Source organism: Pararge aegeria, chromosome 6 (assembly GCF_905163445.1).
Source record: "Pararge aegeria chromosome 6, ilParAegt1.1, whole genome shotgun sequence".
Lineage (NCBI taxonomy): Eukaryota > Metazoa > Arthropoda > Insecta > Lepidoptera > Nymphalidae > Pararge > Pararge aegeria.
Window position 1 is genome coordinate 5,697,754 of NC_053185.1, and position 15,000 is coordinate 5,712,753.

Consider the following 15,000-nt stretch of genomic DNA (forward strand, 5'->3'; position numbering starts at 1 on the left):
TCTCAGATTGAGAAGGGTTTACACCGTAGTCAATGACGCTGACCAAGTGCGGATTCCGTAGACTTCACACACCGCTAAGAACATTATGGAGAACTATCAGGCATGCAGGTTTCCTCGCGTAGTTTTCCTTCACCATTTACTCCGTCCGTACTTGGTCGGGCGGAACCTTCCGTTGTACGTAGTGCCACTTGTAGTACAGCGTATTAATGTGTATAAGCACATTGTTTAAACTTGTGTATTTGTTGGTCTAAAATTATTTTCGGAATCAAGTTACAAAAACATATACTGCACCCCACAAGTAACTTCTGTACCTTTCGCATACGATATGCAGTGGCCGCTAGTTTATTACCATTTGTATTTTGTATTAAGTCGATTGTTTATATACAACTTTTGTTTATAAAGATTAATTGTTTTGCCTGACAAATACCATCATAAATATATAGTGAAGCTGTAAGTATTCCTATTTCTTTAAATTTATCAAGGGTTCACATTATATTATTTGATTATTATTTATATCTATTTATGTATATTTTTCATAAAAATATTCAACAGTCATCTTAGTACCCATAACACAAGCTACGCTTACTTTGGGGCTGGATGGCGATGTGTGCATTGTCGTAGTATATTTATTTATTTATTTATTCACATGGTTTGGGATAGTAAATTGATCGTACAGCTTTTTTCTGTAATATAAATATAGTTTATATCAGCGGCTTTGGCCCATTACAAAATCTCGTGTAACATCATACTATACTATAGTAGAGTCAAAAGAGTCAACGTAAAAACTGAACTACTATACGCAAATAGTAATATAAGTTTCTCAATCACTAAATATAAACGGAAGGTCGTTAAAAATATTTCGAAGAAATTTTAATTACACTGGATTGTTTTCTCAGCCCACGCTGCAGCATTATCGACTCCAATTTCACTGACATCTGGATTTGTTCATGTCGTACCCGTTAGCGCATTGCTATGAAACGTTTAGTTAAGGGTTGCTCCAAACCAATAGACTATCTAAACGTAGACATAGGCTTTTGTACTGAATATATGTTTGTTTGAGACTTTATTGCACACACTATTAATGCAAAGTAACGAGACACAATTAACTTTATTTTATTTTCTTGTTCTGGTGTGTAAAGACTGTCTTATCGCCTATGTTTATTCGTTTCAAAAACCAATTAATTTTAACGATTACCATTAAAACCCATTACTGGCCTACTACAGGGCCCCGGATCTCCTCTCAGAATGAAAAGGGTAGATGGGTCTCCTTATTTTACCTACGTAAATGCCACTTAATACAGTTTTTTATCTAACACAGAGTATTGCAAAATTATTTTCAAAAATATGTACTTCGGATCTATACGGATACTTGAAAAGCGTGATGTTATTCGGTCACATAATAGACCTAGAATTAGACTACCTATCTAAAAACAAACAAACTTCAAAGTTTCGAGCATCGTTGGAGTTTCCTGCCTTTCGGTATTCTATAAGATATATTTCGGAGAGTTTCCTCAATAACTGTTTGATCTAGTCCGTGACGTAACGTGAAGTTTTTACCATCGAACCGCAAGGCACTGTAACTTGTAAGGATCTTACAAGTTATCTTTGATATACCACGGACGCGTACGAAGCGTTTGGAACCTTCATTTCTGGTTCGCACCGCAAGGATCTGAAATGCTCATCCAGCTTCCATTTTCCCCAGTCCCAACAATATGAGTTCCACCAAATCAAGAATGAATAGGCATCTAGGCAAGCGCTCCACCTAAGGCAGCATCATCACTTACCATCAGGTGTGATTGCAGTCAAGCGCTCGTCTATAAACATGAAAAAAAAAAATCCGCTCTCGGCCAGCGTAATGGATTACGGCCCAAACCCTCCTCATTCTGAAAGGAGACCCGTACGAACGGGCCGTACGGGCCGTTAATGGGTTGATAATGACGAATATAAATAGTCTACTCCTATCTATAATCTTCAAAGTCAAAGTCAAAGTCAAAAATATCTTTATTCAAGTAGGCCCATAGGTTGCACTTTTGATGCGTACATTAAATGAGTATTACACGGTATTGAGATGATGGCGATAACCATATTCGTAAACTTAAAACTAAAGCTACGAGGATTCCAAACGCGTCCTGGTCTAAGAAGAAGCCCACAGCAACCGCCGTTAGCCGGGTGTTTTTTTTTGTTAACACCATCTCACATTATCATTTAAAATTATTAGAAGAGCAACCTGGTTAGATCAATCATTCACACCGAAGCTTTTTTATCGATTACGTCTACATCTAACGCAATGTCTGTTACGTGCATGCAATCGTAAGCATTAACAAAATAACGAACGCGTTAAATACGTAAATGCCACTTAATGCACACCACCATACAATAGAGACGTAAATTACCATGGGTGAGGATCGCGAATGTGTACGTTAATTTCTTTGCACACAACCGTAGAATGTAAAAGTCTCGCGAGCTGGCACCTAGCGCCAAGGTCTTAGGTGACCGCCACAGTCTATAAATACTTCATGTACACTCAATGGGGGATTTATTACCTTCATTACCTCTGCTAAACGGATTGAGAGCGATTTGGGACGAGCAATCAAGCGGCCATATCGTTTCAAAATACAGTTACAACGAAATTTATTGTAACAATAAAATAAATGAATTGGAATATTTAAAGCTCTGCTAATTTTGTTTTAATGTAACTACTAATGGTTTTGAATCCGTTAATTAGGTATTTAGGAAATTTGGGACCACTTTAAATGTGTAGAACAACTATTATAAGAAACTAGCTTAGTGCGACTATGATTCGTGCAACGATGGTTCCGTAAATTGGAATGAAACGCATAATCATTATTTATTTCATCATCATCGTCAAATCAACTGATTGACGTCCACTGCTGGACGTAAGTCTTTTGTAGGGCGTTCCAAACTCCACGATTCTGGGCCTATATCCAGCGGCTCCCCGCGACTCGCGTGATGTCGTTTGGCCACTTGGTTGGATGGCGACCTACGCTGCGTGTACCGGTGCGGGGTTGCCACTCCAACACCTTGGAACCCCAACGTCCATCGGTTCTCCGAGCTATGTGCCCCGCCCATAGCAACTTAAGCTTCGCCACTCGTTGAGCTAGGTCGGTAACTTTAGTTCTTCTACGGATCTCCTCATTTCTGATTTGACACGTAGAGATGCTCCTAACATAGCTCTTTTCATCGCTCGCTGAGTGCCTCTGAGCCTTCTTAAGGCCCAGAGTTAGCAACCACGACTCTGATCCGTAAGTCATCACTGGCAACACGCATTGTTGGTAGACTTTGGACTTCAGGCACTGAGGGATTTTGGACGAAAAGATGTCACGAAGTTTCCCGAACGCTGCCCATCCGAGTTGGATTATTTATTTAGTTAAATCAAAAGCTATGTGCGAGTTAGACTGGCACACTGAGGGTATCGGATATTACAGCTTTACTAGTGTTTTTTAGGTAACTATTAATTCTGATTGCTAACAAAATGTGCTAGTTAGTGACATTTTTTTCATTCTCGCTTTAAAAACTCCTGCGATATGGGGAGAAAATGGCTCCATTGTTTTATATTTTAAACTGGACGGCTTAAAATAAAGAAAAACGTATAAAACTTTGCTTTTACCTGTATGGGCCATGATGCCACGTTTGTATTTAATGGAATTATCTTATTAAGGGCTTCATTAGCACTTCCACAGATTTTATTTCAAATTTAACCACATAGTTTTTGATTCCGTAGTGAAGAATCTTCACAACGGAAGCATTTATGGGAATGTTTTTGTAATTTTCCATCATTAATCAAAAGCTATGTGGTTAAATTTGAAATAAAATCTGTGGATGTTCTAATGAAGCCCTTAATAAGATAATTTCACCTGACGGATTAACCTTTTGCATTTTATTTATGGTCATTGAAATATGAAGTTGTAACAGACTAAGAAAGTCTTACCATAAAGGTTTACCTTTTTGTGACTTTTACGATTACAAGTTAACCCTTGACTGAAATCTGGTCTGATGCGAGCCAACGTGTTAAGGGAATCGCAATTATGTCAAAGTAATACTAATAATTGGAGGCATAGTACCGGATCGCGAAATCGCTTGGAGGGAATCGCTTGCCGATGCCTCACACCAGACCAAACTAGGGAAAATTCAGAAATTATAAATTTAAAATTCCCCACAGCCACAGAGCTCACCACTATTCCGAGAAGGTCGTTCAAACTTTGGTTATTCGGCACCTGTTTGTTCACTGGACGTTCTTTGATGCTGCTAAGGAAGCAAGTTTTCGCAACGCGATTTGGCTTCGTCTAAAGGGAACGATGCTCGCATTTAATGGCGAATCTCGTATTTAGAAAAAATATATCGTTTGTGATATTCATGCCACATGGTGGACAAAAATACAGATGTAACCACCTCTCCCCGTCCTTAGGGCGTAGTACGACGCGATTGAGGGAATATAACGGCCTTGGCCCTCAGCGCCACGACTACTATTAACTGCGATCATCAATCCGTCTTCCTGCTAATAATATGCAAACCCCCGCAATGAGAGAGGCCTTTAGTTCAGCAGTGGATTGTTATAAGCCAGTGATGTAGATACACATAGTTATTTGCAGTGTAGACTAAGAGCGACACCGGTGTAAAAAGTGTGTCATTACCAAGTAGCACGTCACTGGTATAAAAAAAGCCGGTGCAGGGCCTTCCTCGGTGTCTTTGATGATTGATGCCGTGGTCGTCACGCAGCCGCAGCGCAGCCCTCGCCGGCACATGCATTCCCGCATTACTCACTGTCACAGGCGTTTATATCTGTGACCTTAGTACAAAATTTACTCGCTCGCAATCGAGAAGTCGTTTCGAATACTTGAAGCTTTTTAGCTTTTTAGCTTATAGAAAAATCCTATTATAATATTCCGGATTACATTAGTGATATAAAAGCCGGGGTATTCATTGCTCTAACTTTGTAGCTAAATTTTAATTTGACTGTGATATGGTGATAACAACTAGAAAACCCCAGCTAAGTTGGTTGTGGGCTCTTCTTATACCGGGGCGCGTTTTGAACCCACTTAGATTTAGTTAATTAGTTAGTTAATAGTAATAATATATGAATGAACGCTTCATAATTGCCTTTGATACGTGTACATTTTCAATTATAATTTGAATTTGTCTGCAATTCTTCAGCTTGGGTTTTGGCAGAATTTTGGTATGACAAATAAGTCAGAAGTACATGATTTGCTACTCTAAAACGAGTGATATTAGGTCCATTTTACTTGGACAACACAGAGTTTGATATGCGAAAACGACTCCTCGATTGCGAGCAAGCATTTATTTTCTGTACTAAGGAACTGTGTAACAATGCCTTGTCTCGATATATCTTCTTTCACTCATCGTTATTAGTTTGCCAATTTGTTTATCGATGCAACGAGAGTGCTACTATTCTTGACCGACTACCGAGTTTTGCTGCTTATTAAAAGAATTTGATTACACTAGCGGATGCACCCAACTTCGCCCACGTAGTATAAGATTATTTTTTTGTTTCCAGTGTCTATGCCCGTCTCCAACATATAGGAAAAGCTTACTGCAATTTAAAGACAAAATACTAATTTTCGTGAGTTTAGGAAAACTCAAGTTTCGAAACATAGTATCTTGCAAAATTGAGCACTTACATAACTCATTCCCAATATTATTGTGTTATTTACTAAAGTTTTAATACCTTTTTCATACGAACTATCACTGCGTATTGCGTATCCATAAGGTTGGGTGGAATTAAGGAAAACGTTTCTAGAACATTTACTGAAATTCTAGGTTTTATCCGAGCAGGCAGGCCGAGCCTTTAACATCTTCCTATACTAGCTACTATTAACTGCGATTAACTGCGCAGGGACCTACTAAATACTTTTTAGTTTTAAATAGGTACATAATCCTTTATTGTAAGGTTTTATGTTACGCAAATACATGTTCTTAAACTAACCACATTTCATAAGTTTACAGAGCATGTGGGCAAAACATATTTGTTAATTTGCTTTGCACCTGCACAAAGTGAACCGCAATCCGCGATTTGTTTATCGTGTTATTGTAACTAAATATGAATTTCATAATGATGTTCTGCGTCCGAGTTACGTAACTTTCGATTTATCCATTGCGTGGGTACGTTGTAATGCTTTGTAATGGTTTAATTTGATTAACTTATTGTGGAACTATATTTTGTAAGTACGTCTCATAGCCAAACATTTTTCTTAGTTCTAACACTAAGAAAACAAAACTATTGTGACAATCATCAAGCTTGTTATGGTTAAGAGACAGTTTCCTGATTGTGTGCCCCAATGCCAGTTCATTTATTTTGATACAATGATGTTCTCTCTTTGCTATTTCGGTTAAGAGTAAAATTTTAAACGCTCGTAACTAGAAAGCACTCACCACAAAGAGAATTTGGGCTATATTGGCACGATGGCTTAAATCTATATTTTTTAAATATTCTGAACAGTGACTCTCTCATTTATTTAATGTCACATTTTAGTCTTTCTATCGTCAACATTATCAGTCTAATTAACATCTTCCTGCTGAGCGTAAACCCGGTTTCTTCATATATAATTAAGACCCTTTCGCACCTATTTAATTCGGGTTAGCATAATAAATCAGGAACTGTCATTTTAGGTAATTACAATTTACGTGACAATGTAGTAAAAATATGTCTTACTAGCTGTTGCCCGCAACTTCGTCTCTTTGTTTTTCGAAAACATGTGGCATTCGATTTAGGTGTAATTCTACACACTTTATGTATTTAGGATAGCTGCCTTAAATGACGGGTTGGCTGCCGTCCGCTGAGGAGTTGTGTCCTCTATCTCCAATTCATCAGATCTACACGAAATTTACAGACATTATAACCTCTAAAGTTCAAAAGTAATTATTTAAATCTGTTATCATTTGACGGCGTTATGGTGTAAAATCATAAAACACCTTCTACCCCTCTCTCAAAAGAACTGAGCTTAATTTCGGGATAAAAAGCATCCTATATTAATTCAGAAATATGTGTACAAAGATTCATGACGATCGGTTCAGGAGTTTTTGCGTGAAAGCGTAACAAACCAACTTACATTCACATTTATAATATTAGTAGGTATAGGGATAGGGATAGGGATAGGGATGGTATGTTCAGGTAGGTAAATATTGTGATGATGTGATTTACAACTCCATACAAAAATCTGTGAAAAGTCAGCACATATTTCGTGCCTAACTTTTTTTATCTTAAAATGTTTGCCCCCAAGGGCTTTCATATTAGTTTATTTTGATAGGAGCGTACTGTCTCAGAAGATTAGCTCTTGAAAGACGGTGCGTGTAAAACACACTGTTTGACGTCGGGAACTTATTTAAAAAGCGATTATTCAAGACAAAAGACTGTGAAGCTTTGATGGTCATTAGGCCGCTAATAGCCGCGTACTTGCCAGTGGACAGTGGCTCGAAATAAAACAATGTAAGCTTTCAGGAATAGCCTAGCCGTTGCCGAAATAGATTGGACTGCGGTGTCGCTGACAGGGTCACGCGTCCTTGGTAACGGGTGCTCGCTACTGTCGCCTGTGGTGGATATTTTAATGACCTGACCATACTCAGCCTATAGGTATTGGGCACAGGTTAACGCGCTTCAATTGTATTATCTTCAGATTATATTATCGATCCAGTGCTGGGGATTCTTTCATTAGATAGAGGGACTTGGAAACTGAAACACCATTTAATAATAGAAGTGCATGTGTATCCTAATAAAAGAATGCTTTAGCTCAACGAGAAAATAGGAAGTATGCATTTTTCCAGGATAAATAGAAGATTTTTAAACGAGACAAAAACACCTCATTCTCACATGAGATATTTGTACGCACGAGCGTAGCGGAGGCGTGAGGGTGATAATGGGGTCTGGTCATTTCATATCGATCGTGAGGAATGAAGTGAAAAAACAATAAAAAATATTTCTAAATAACAGTACTCTTTTTTTATCGTGCGGCTTCATACAATATTTGGTTGTTTTTTACCTGTCTTCTTTGGAATTCAGGACAGGCAAAGATCATTGACCATACAGCCTATTCAGTCGTATTACGAGTATATAATATTTGTTAGTTTTAGGTGTAGATTAACATTTTTTTTTCATTCCTGGCCACATTAGGTCTCTAGTGTATATACACTAGCAGCATATGCTAAAATCTGAGCATTGTTTCTTAAATTATTTTGTATACTCGTAAATATTTATTTTCAAAGCGTTTAATAGCTTAAAATTCAGGAAGATCGATTAAAATATACGAAGCTATACCCACTCTTATAAGCGGTGATAGCCTAGTGGGTAGGAGCTCGACTTCACTTTTGGAGGGCCGAGTTCGAATCCCAGGACGCACCTATCACCTTTCTAATTTATGTAATTTATGAAAACATTTCCATAATGTTCTCAAAAGTGTGTGGAGTCCACCAATACGCGCTGGGCCAGCGTGGTGGACTACGGCCTTAACCCAAACCCAGTTTGGGAGGAGACCAGTGCCCTGTAGAAGGCCGGTAATGGGTTGATATGATGATGATGATGATGATACTCAAGTTTCCGGATAAAGAACTATAAAAGACAGAAATAGAACTTTATAAGTTATAGAGTTAAGTTAATTCTTCAACTGAGCTATCAAATGAATATATTTGGACTTTTGTTTTACGTTAGCTCTGCAATATTACCTGGTGGTGAGTGATGATGCAAGTATTTCGTAGCGGGCTATGCTATTAGTGGTATGACAGTTATCTAATAGGTTTCAATGCGGCATAGTACTGGAACTTTAAATCGCAATCGTTTAGTAGTACGGAACTAGCCATGTCCAAAGGCACCCGACAAGAGCAGAGAAAATTCAGTTAAATCGCATAGCAGCACGTTTTTTTCAGTAGGGTTGTAACTAGCCATCGACAAAGCCACGCTACCAGATCAGACCAGAGAAAATCTAGAAATAATGAATTTCCAAATTGCGGAAAGCAAATGTGATTGTGTTCCTCATAACAGGCTTGCAAAAGTGTCGTTTGACTGCAAAGATCGCAAGATTTACGCCTGTCGCTAGCCTGCCGTGAGATACGTAATGGGGCCCACTTATGACACCACTGAGATTCATATTAAAATAGCTTACATAGGAACTTTATTATTATTATTATTACTCTTTTATTTATTTGTACACCACATGAAGAATTATAGAAAAAAAAAAGAAACATAAACATAGAAGCAGAATACAAAAGGCGGCCTTATCGGTTAGCAGCGATCTCTGCCAGGCAGGAACTTGCTTTATGCTGTGTTCAAGGGACGCAAGTAAACACTGATAGGTAATATTACCAACTCGAAATATTATTTTGTTCCAAGTTCCTTGCATCGTTACTACCAAAGACCTTGGGATTACGTATCTAATAGCACCTGTCATCCATATACTATCCCCGGCGAGCCACTAGCATTCCCTGCACGTGTAGATCTAAATGTTAACGCTAACCTCGAAATCGATAGACAACAAGACATCACGACTGACGTAATGAACACTAGATTTGGACTAAATATAATATTTGTCATATCTAACGTTCAATGTACCGTGAACGTGCCTTTTGAATCGTGCCAATGTTAGATCAGCGTAAGCTTTTATTTGGCGCTCATTGTTTGGCAAGCTTCATGCGGAATATCGTTGGATTGCCATTACATTGCGAGAGGAGACGCTATTCACTTTGATATTTGATTGTAGCTATAAAACATTGAGATCTTGTTTTGTCACGGCTTTCATTGGTGTAGGTATATTGTTTAAAAGTTGTGTAGCAACTGCGTAGGTGTAAGTCGGTAAATAAATGAGTGAGCGATGCGACAATTGACTTGGGTCCTTCGGAATTTCATATAGAGATCCCGATTTTCTCCTGTTACCTTTCCTTTTTACCTCGAAGAGAAGGCATATTTAGCTACCAGTTTCTATATTATCACTCTCGATAGAAGAAACCTAGTATAAAACGTAGGAGAACCGCAAGCTAGCGTAGTATGGTTTGGGACGCCCTCCAGCTCTCCCGTCACTCTTTTTATGTCCATAAATATAAAGAGAGTGACGGGGAGTGGTGGGGGATGCGGAAGGGCAAAGACCGGGTGAGGCGGCTGTTCTTGAGAACGACCTATGTTCAGCAGTGGACGTCCGCAGGGTAAAATGATGAACAGTTAGTAGAATCTCTTGCTCGCACTAGGCATAAGCTTGCAACCACAGATTTAAGAACATACAGAATCCGTGTACACGACTAACATTGAAGCATCAATAACCACTCCACTTTAGTAGTGTTTCTCGAACAAACGGTTAGTCTTTTCACACCATTCAGCAGTTAACTGTAATCATTTACCTCCAATGTTCTAAAAGTTTACCATACAATGGAAAAATGGGGAAAAGTTTGTGAGCTAATAACATTCCGCAGTTGTAAAGAGAGACGTGCCCGGTCGTCACTGTTTTTGGATACGATGAACTGCATACAATAATATACAATAATAATATGGCTGCATGAGGATAAACATAAACTCGGTGTAGAATATATGAAGCTTTGGATAGATCTAACTATAAAACAGAAAGAGAAATTTTAATAAATTTATTTATGGCAATAGATCCACAAAATTCGAAAAGCGATTGGCCGTTTGCAACACATTATTATAATATTTACTTTTCACCCCGGTGAAGCACCAGGCTAAAGTTCCCGGTTGATTAAAATAGCCTTTGTCATTTAGCACGGGTGCACAGCTAAACCAGTCTTGGCGAATTTTTCGTAGAGATAATTTGCTTCCTGGTTACGGCCATTATATAATACGTATAGATCAACGAAAAACGCGGACAATCGCGGGCAACAACTAGTGAAATAAGTCGACTACATCGCAAAGATCACATATTACATCGATACGTTGTATAGTCAACATCTCATACACAGATTTATCTGATTGCTGCGTAATACTTAGTATTTAACTTATTATTTAATGCTGTATTACGATTTTGACCGCCGACTGGCGCAGTGGGCAGCGACCCTGCTTTCTGAGTCCAAGGCCGTGGGTTCGATTCCCACAACTAGAAAATAGTTGTGAGATGAACATGAATGTTTTTTAGTGTCTGGGTGTTTATCTGTTTTATTAAGTATTTATGTATTTTATTCATAAAAATATTCATCAGTCAGTACCCATAACACAAGCTACGCTTACTTTGGTGCTAGATGGCGATGTATGTATTGTCGTAGTATATTTATTTATATATAAAACCTCCCGATGTATTTTATTAGTACCTAGTGAATAGACGAAGAATCTGTATAAACTTTCATATATTTTACACTACACGAATACAATGTTCATTCCCGGTTCATGCTCCATACAGTAGCTGGTTTCGATAATAGCATGATAGAAATATGAATTTCCGCGTAGGCTGGCAACCATCTGTTTATTGGACTCTTTATGTGATACTATATATAGGTTTACATCTCTAATATTATGAATTGGTTCTAGTTTGTCTGTTTATTTATTTGTGTTCTGTTATAACGTAAAACTAATCCAACACAGGATTGGTGGACACCAGTGTGGACTACGGCCTGAACCCTTCTCATTGGAAGAGGCCATGTCCTGTAGTGGGCCGATAATGGGTTGATATGTTGATGATGATAACGTTAAAATCACTGAGAAAACTTAGACTTTTACTTATAAAGCTAATAATATTTTTTTATTAAAATCGTCCCGCCATCATACGTAAGAATTACATTTTGATGACCATGTATTGCGCAGCACTTTTGACACTATTTGATGTGATGCTGTTGATAACGTTAAAATCACTGAGAAAACTTTGACTTTTACTTCAAAAGCAAATAATATTTTTTTTATTAAAATCGCCCGCTATCATACGCAAGAACTACATTATGATGACCATGTGTATTGACACTTTCGTTATAAATGGGGCAATCCGGGAATTGTGTCCACCATATTCTGTAACGGAAGGCAAAATTTCTGTCAGTTGTAATTCCGGTTTAAAATTGTATACCTAATAGGTCATAAGGTCAGTTTCGAGACCGAGGTAAACGAATGAATTCCTTCGTAGAGCGCCATTTAAATATCTACTTGTCTGAAAAATAAAAAAAATAATGCATGTAGATTAAAAATTCGTACGTTTCGGCATGAACAGAACCACAAGCATCCGCTAGTAGAGATATAAAATAAAAATCCTACGTCAATATACACATTCACACACAACAAGTCAATAAAACAAAAGGAAACTAGTGATGGGCGATACAAATCGTATTTAGTTAAAATATAAATACAAACATAAAATTAATATTCGATATCGTTGCAATTATGTTTTGGGACACTGAACGTAAACGATTTCGTTTCGCTAGTACTAAGTGACCTGAGCCCTATGACTTTATAGTTTTTGGCGCCCTTGTTTCAGAAATATATCCCTTAGAGAAATCAAGGTATGCCCTATAAAACTGTAGGTTTAAAATAAGGGATAGCATTGATTATTTATGATAACTATCTAGGTAAAGTAATTCTTAGATACGTGAAAAAAAATCCACCTCTTTGTATAAGTAGGTACTGTCAACGTTAACTTAATAAGTGAAGAGTTAATCAGAGATTTTAATGCAAAATACGTTATTATAACAAAACTATTCTTGGTACCGGCATTGTTCGTTTCAGGGTAGGTAGGTAGGATTTTTATATTACTGATAGGTACATAGATATTGAAATACCATTGTAGATTCAATAAATAATATTAAACAATAAAAAGACTTTCGATGTAATTTCATAAGGCTAAGCAGAAAAGTCCCATCACAAGATGATGAATTTTACTTAGGAAAATAAAAATTGTAAAAAAGTGGAAATGGAAAATTGCTCGGAGTGAGGAACGTTCTGAAATAGAAACAGGTCATGTCACTTAAGGTACATCTACACTTTCCATCAGTAAGATTTTGGCCAAGCATGAGCCTATGCCTTACTGGCATAAAATAAAAGAAATGTAAAAACGATATTAACCTACCCATGCCTATAGGAAACATATTGAATAATATAGTGCGCAATAAAAATCGATGCCCACTGCCCAGTCACCTGCCTTAGATCAGAGCAAAGCTGCCCACGCGGTCCAAATGAAAATACACTTGACGACGACGCTGCCAAAGAAAATATATACAGGATGTTAAAAACTTATTCCATATTATACAACAAATGTAGGTGTATTTTTGAAGGTTCCATCAGTTTACTTGGGGAAAGTTTTTCAGGGCACATCTGAAGCAGTCTCATAATTTACAAATTTACAATTAAATTAAATTATGGCTTTTAAATGAGGTGTTTTTAAATATTTGTTATTCTTGCCACTTTGTTGCAGCAATGTTATAACTAGGAAGGGCGAGTTTATCAGACCTAATTGTTATTATCAGGAAGATATTTTAAAACCCTAGTCCGTAGAGTAGTTTAGTTTTCCGTAACCGATAGTATTCTTCATCAGACATTAAATTATAAGTGATAACTCTAATAAGTAAAACATTTTATCACATAACCATATGCTTAGTAGAATGACACTAATGTAGGTGGCATCCTGAAGAAGGACATCAGTTTTAGATTTAAGTATTGCGTTAGTTGTTGGCAATAACTAAAGCAATACCTAAAAGTACTAAGTCGATTCCATGTAAAATATAAAACAAATAACTCGGGATATACTTTGTAAGCCGTTCTTCATAATAATTCAATAATATTTTTTTTAAGTAGAATGTCCCAGTTACGATTCCCCGCAGAGGCAAATTGGGAATTTATAATTTCTGAATTTTCTCTTGTCTGGTCTGGTGGGAAGGCTTTGGCCGTGGCTAGTTAACACCCTACCGACAAAGACGTGCCGCTAAGCGATTCAGTGTTCCGGTGCGAAGTCGTGTAGAAACCGATTAGGGGTATGACTAGGTACCATACTCCCTAACAGGTTAGCCCGCTACCATCTTCGACTGCAACATCACTTACCACCAGGTGAGAGATTGCAGTCAATGCTAACTTGTGGCTAACTTGTAGTGGAATAAAAAAAAAAACCAAGCATTTTACTTCGTTTCATTTTAAAATTTTTAAGGTATGTATCAACGCATCGACAGAAATAACTCGTCCACTTTTAATGTTAGTAAAAAACATCGAGCACTCTGTATAGTAGATTTTTCATCGGGACAGATGTGTACCGAACAATAGGTCTGCAATGGAAGGACAAGCGCCTGCGTGACAGGTAACGCGGCTGCTGTTACTCGTCTGCCTCTCGATCTGATATGCATGATGCAGTGCCACCACGAGATTAAAAGCTCAATCTATTACCGTGACAGCACTGTACCCAGCAACCCAGATAAATCGACCTCAGCCTATTAATGTCCCACAGCTGGGTTCGGGCCTCCTTTCTCATATGACGGAAGGAGCTTAGACCCTCCACTACAAACTTTTCCAAACGTTGCGACACAAAAGGGTAATAAACATTATCATCATCACCATATCAACCCATTATTGGCCCACTACAGGGCACGGGTCTCCTCCCACAATGAGCAGGGGTTAGGGCCGTAGTCAACCGCGCTGGCCCAGTGCGGATTGGTGGACCCCACACACCTTTGAAAACATTACGTAGAACTCTCAGGCATACAGGTTTCCTCCCGATGTTTTCCTTCACCGTTTAAGTAAGTGATATTTTAATTACTTAAAACGTACATAACTTTAAGTTAGAGGTGCGTACTGGGATTCGAACTCGGTCCCACGATGGTGAACTCGAGCCCTTACCCACTGGGCTGGGCTGGCACCGCTTTTAAGAAATATATCATATGGTTTTTTTCCTATGCACGTTGCGGTGCCAGCAAGAGATTAAAAGCTCAATGTGTTAACGTCAAACTTTTGAGAGCAGGCCTCATTTTTCATAGGATTGATGGATTTAGAACTTAGCGCTGCTCTAAATTTTGCCAAATGCGGGATGCGAAAGGGGAAAGTAGTTACTGTTACAGCATTATATCATATGGAATTTC